The following is a 6000-nucleotide window of genomic DNA, read 5'->3' as shown; positions in this document are numbered from 1 at the left end:
TGTATTAAGCCTTATGGGCTAATACTTTTACTACTTAGATTATGTTGAAACTCCTACTTATGTGATATTTTATCTATGCATGATTTTGGCAAGTTGGTATTCTTCAAGTTTATGATATGTTCTTGAATAGAGTTTGATGGTTGAATGCTTGTTATAATTCCTAGTCTTGTTAGTTTGATAGATGCTTAGCCATAATATGTTGGAAAACTATATGTTAAGTATTTGTTTATGAACTTAGTTTATATCACTAAGTTAGGAATGACTAGTGAAAATTAACTTGGTTATGAATTTTAACAAGCATGAAACCTATCACTTGATATTGGAAAATTGTATGGTGATAATATGATTCTTTGAGTTGGTTAATATTTGCTAGGGATTACGCCATAATTCTTGGTTCATATTTTGCTAATTAAAAGACTCATGTGTTTAACTAGTGTTCTTGAACTTGTCTATTTTACATGATTTTAGGTGGTTAGTTTGTTGTTTTCATTCTAGCTTTCCTTTGATTATGAGATTAGGTAGTTTTGACAAACTTACTAATCTATGGTTATTAACTTGTTGAAAACCCATCATGTTGTTTTGTTGCTAGTATTAGGCTGTCTTGATTGGAATTTAATGTTAGTGCTTAATACATGATGTTTGTCATTATCATTGCTATTTTGTCACTAAGTTGAGTGGATGTATAGTCTAAGTAGCCTTGTTTGGATTGATTATTAGTTGTATTTAATTTGCTTTGTCATTGTTGTATGCTAGTTTAGTTACTTGAAAAGAAATTATTTGGATTGTTGGTTTGGTTAAATTAATTACAAAGATTTAGTATCAAAAGTTAGCCGTGTCCATGGATTGACACTCGGTTCTTACCGATACTTTGCTACAAACGATAGGTATACTTGCCTTTCGTGTGTGGTTTGGTTGTTGGTGAAAACCATTTTTAAAACCCGATTTGTGTGAAACTTTTATTCAAATTTTATATATATATTCGCACACGTCACGTTCCAACAAATCGGGGAACGACATTTTCGACCGTAGAGGGCTTCGAAGGGAGCCATGCCAATGCTAGAGTGGAAACTATTATTGTAAGAAAACTCAATGAAAGGGATGTGGGAATCCCAATTCCCATCGAAATCAAGAACACACGCTGGTAGCAAATCCTCGAGTGTTTGAATCGTACGTTCGGATTATCCGTCCGTTTGAGGATGATAAGCGGTGCTAAGATCGAGACGTGTTCCCAAGGTTTCTTGAAGAGATCGCCAAAAATGAGCAGTAAAACGAGCATCGCGATCAGAAATGATAGTCAATGGTAAACCGTGTCGGCACACAATTTCCTGAACATAGATTTGAGCAAGCTGCTCGACAGAATGCTTCTCGCGGATCGGAATGAAATGAGCAGATTTGGTTAAACGATCGATAATCACCCAAATGCTATCGTTTCCTTTTTGGGTGTTGGGTAGTTTAGTGATAAAGTCCATAGCAATGTCTTCTCATTTCCAAACGGGAATCGGTGGTTGCTCGAGTAGACCAAAAGGTCTTTGATGTTCGGCTTTGACTTTTGAGCAAGTAAGACATTTAGATACATACAAGGCTACGTCCTTTTTCATACCCGGCCACCAAAAGGTAGCACGAAGATCGAAGTACATCTTATCCGCACCGGGATGAACAGAATACCGCGACTTGTGAGCTTCGTCGAGTATACAAGTACGAAGGTTATCGCGATCGGGAACCCACAAACGATTGAGAAAGTACAAAAGACCATCGGGTTTGGTTTCAAGTTGCAGTTCAGCTCCACACGACATTTCATCATACATATTGCCTTCTTCAACGGAGGTACGCTGAGCTTGAAATATACGAATTTGAAGATCGGTTTGAATAATGACGCTAAGGAGCAAAACGGATTTGTCATTAACCTTTCGACTAAGGGCATCGGCGACAACATTTGCTTTACCTGGATAGTAGCGAATTTCGCAATCATAGTCACTAAGTAATTCAGCCCAACGTCGTTGTCTCATGTTGAGATCTTTTTGGTCAAAAATATGTTGAAGGCTTTTTGATCAGTAAACACCACACATTTCGTACCGTAAAGGTAGTGTCTCCAGATTTTGAGAGCGAAAACAACAGCACCCAGTTCGAGATCATGAGTCATGTAGTTCTTCTCGTTGACATTTAGTTGCCTTGATGCGTAAGCGATGACTTGACCTCGTTGCATGAGAACACAATCGAGACCTTGATGAGAAGCATCGCAAAATACAACAAAATCGTCGTTTCCGTCGGGAAGAGTTAGAACGGGAGCATTGCAAAGCATGTCCTTGAGAGTGTGAAAGGCTTCTTCTTGTTTGGATCCCCAATCGAATGGTTTTCCTTTATGAGTTAGGGAGGTGAGGGGTAAAGAGATCTTGGAAAAATTCCGAATGAAACGCCGATAATATCCGGCCAAACCGAAGAAGGAACGAATTTCTGTGGTAGTTGATGGAGTCTTCCAATCCTTAACGGCCTCAACTTTAGCGGGATCAACATGAATACCTTTTTCGTTTACGATATGTCCCAAAAATTGAACTTCTTCCAACCAAAATTCACATTTGGAGAATTTGGCATAAAGTTGTTCTTGCCTTAAGAGTTCAAGAATGGAATGCAAGTGATGCTCATGCTCGGCTTAGGATTTAGAGAAGATGAGAATGTCATCAATAAAGACAATAACGAATTTATCTAGAAACGGTTTGCAAACGCGGTTCATGAGATCCATAAATACAGCGGGTGCATTGGTTAACCCGAAGGGTATGACCAAAAATTCGAAATGTCCATATCGAGTACGGAATGCGGTTTTTGGAATGTCTTTTTTGCGAACACGCAACGAATGATATCCCGATCGAAGATCGATTTTGGAGAAACACGTTGCGCCTTGGAGTTGATCGAAGAGGTCGTCGATTCGTGGCAAAGGATAACGATTTTTTATAGTAAGTTTATTGAGTTCACGATAATCGATGCACATGCGAAATGAGCCATCTTTCTTTTTCACGAAGAGGACGGGAGCGCCCCAAGGAGAGGAGCTTGGACGAATAAAGCCTTTGTCGGAAAGTTTTTTGAGTTGGTTTGATAACTCTTGCATTTCTGACGGGGCTAAACGGTAAGGAGCCTTGGCCACTATGGGGCTGTTGGTTGGCACATCGGTTCGTGTCCGGAAGTTCGTTTTTGATGTATCTTGAGCGTTTTAAGTCCGTTTTCGAATCTGTAAAAGGGGTTTTTCAAATTAGACAAGCGGGAATGTTTTAGTAACATAAAATCCAATATTTTATATATTTGAAATGTTCAGGATATAAATCGGGTCGGTTTACAGCATAAAAACAAATACAAAATAAATTCAATTTGACCCGTAATCGAGGGATGTCACAATTAGGGTCACCACGTTCATCATCAATCGCGATTCAGGTATGTATTTTTTGAGTTTTTCTCCATCAATAGTGTGACCAATTGCTTTTGTTAAGGTTTCGATAACAAAAATTTTAAGGCTTTTATCAATCAAAGTGGGAACCAGGTGAGTTGTATAGTACATGTCACAAGCCACTTTAGTCTGATGGATTTTGTTCAATTACACATTGATTTCACTTAATATTACTGATTGTGCTACCTTTGACATGCGGAATTCATTTACCATGCAGTTGCACATGTTTAAGAAGTCTGATGGAACGAGAATGCTGCAGTTGTGCGTTCTAATGAGGACAAGGTATGAAGTGATTTTAGTTACCTGATGTTTACTATTGACTTGATGTCTTTTATGACTATAGTAGTTTGATACTTTGATTAGTGATAGCTAATAGGAAACCCACTGTCTTATGGATTTCTTATATAGTTGCTTTTATATTTATGTGTGTTAGCAATATAATTGTGAAGACTATTTTCCAACGTCTAATAGATTTCAATTAGGTTACGGATTTTCGTTAACTGATATTAGGTTTAGAGTATGCCATTTTTTATTGTAAATTTAGTTGCGGTCATAAAGGCTTCAGGTCATTTTGAGTTTGGGTCAGAAAGTCCAGAAAAAGTTCATGAAAGTATATGAGTATGCAATTTTAGGATCAATAAAATGCAATTGGTTTTTAATCTTGATGTTATTTTGTACTCTACTTTGTTTGGTGGAGTTATGAAATTAATTTCAATTTAATGTTAATGAATAATCAGTTGCAGTTACCTTTTTCCTTAAATGTTTTGGCTTGATAATAGATTTATGTGTGCTCTGTTTTGGTTAAAGGTAACAAGTATTGTATTTATTTGTGGAATATTATCTATGTTGGTCAGTGGATGGCGGGTCACTATTGTTGTGTATGGTTGATGGTTCGGTTTGATAGATTTTTTTTTATTGTTTGCTGTTTGTTTAATAATATTAGGATCTTTTTGTATAACAAAGTGTACGATTTAAACAAAAACACTAATAATAAAATAAGAACACTAAATGGAAGAAAGCATCTACCAAATAAATGAATGAATCAACATAGCTATTACTTCAATGAGATTTTCTTCTCATTTCAGTCTAATATAATCAAGTAGAAAATAACAGTTAGTAATTTGACCTCAAATTAATATTCATGTAGAATTAATGATGAAGTGCATATGGGAACAAACCAAATTGTTGCTCGGGTAGATATCTTCTTAGGTGGTCAATCTGTGTCAGTGGTGTGGTGTTTTCGTCACATTTAGTCAAATTACTTCTTCATGGATACTTGATAATTTTTCTTCATGTGATTAGCTTATAAGTTGTGCTGTCGTTGTTGGGCTGTGCATTCATTAATGATTTGTCTTGGGTTGTGTTTTTGTTAATGATTTGTCTCCTTTTATGGTTGATATTGTTGGTTTTATCATATAGTGATTCACGCCAAGATCGTTAAGTCTCCATCACCCACACAAGACCCTAAATCCAAGAGGCCAATGCAAGAAACACCAGGTACTTAACGTTTTTTAAAAATAAAACTGCTACAACGCGTAGGTTAAATTTGCTATCAAGGACATTATGGTCAAATCTGATATGAAACGCAGTTTGTTCAAAATGCAGTTCCATAAAGGAGTTGTAAATTGATAGCAAAAGATTACTTAACATACAAACTTAATTTTTAACCATGCAGTTGGACAAACATGCATTTTGGTCAAATCTGATATGAACCGCAATTTGGTCTGACTTTCCTAAAGCTGAACTTTGACCGATACACCCTTGATGTCGTATAATCTGTTTGCTTTTATCAATCAATTGTCAGTTCTTAATTTTTAATGTACAAAGATGAAGTGAAGAACATGGGTACATAAGCTCTTTTGGAAACAAGAAGACAGAAGGCATCTAACATCACAAGGCTGCATTTTTTTGTATATGTAAACCCGAAAATACCCAAGTAAATGATATAGGGCAACTTGGGTTTCTAAATGTCTTTGGTATTATAAAGCCCATGCTAGCATGTGCAACTCAAATGTATGTCAACTATACATGTATAAACCATTATCTATGCAAACATATATTACCAGAACAATATAGACAACATCCAATCCGCCGACCAACACACACAACAACATACGGTGGGAACCCAACTACGCCGCATCGCCAACACAGACAACAACATACGGTGGGAACCCAACTACGCCGCATCGCGGCGGGTGAGCCCACTAGTTAGCCATATAAATAAACCAAACAAAATAATGTATCTAGATTTATATTTTACATTAAGTATTGTTTGTATAATGGGATGGGAATAAAAGTGTGTGGTTTGTCAATAGAAAGGACTCATCTAGACAAACTGTAGTGGACGGTAAATATGAAGCAACAAGGGTGAGAACACCCCCTTCCCTCCTAGGCGTTTGTGTGTGTGGGGTGGGGTGGGGGGCAACAAGTATTTGTTGCCTTGGTATGGGTTTTGGTTTTATATTATTATATTAGTATGCGTGTAATACACACATGTAACATCCAACTTTTTGTTAAATATTAAATGACGGAAAGTTTTGTTATTTAACTGTGTGTCGTTAAGTTAG

The sequence above is a fragment of the Bidens hawaiensis genome, unplaced genomic scaffold (genome assembly GCF_021521415.1).
Source record: "Bidens hawaiensis isolate Kalapana, Puna unplaced genomic scaffold, B.hawaiensis_p1.1 tig00002477_1, whole genome shotgun sequence".
Taxonomy (NCBI): domain Eukaryota; kingdom Viridiplantae; phylum Streptophyta; class Magnoliopsida; order Asterales; family Asteraceae; genus Bidens; species Bidens hawaiensis.
The sequence above is the reverse complement of the archived record's forward strand: the minus strand, read 5'-3'. Positions refer to the sequence as shown.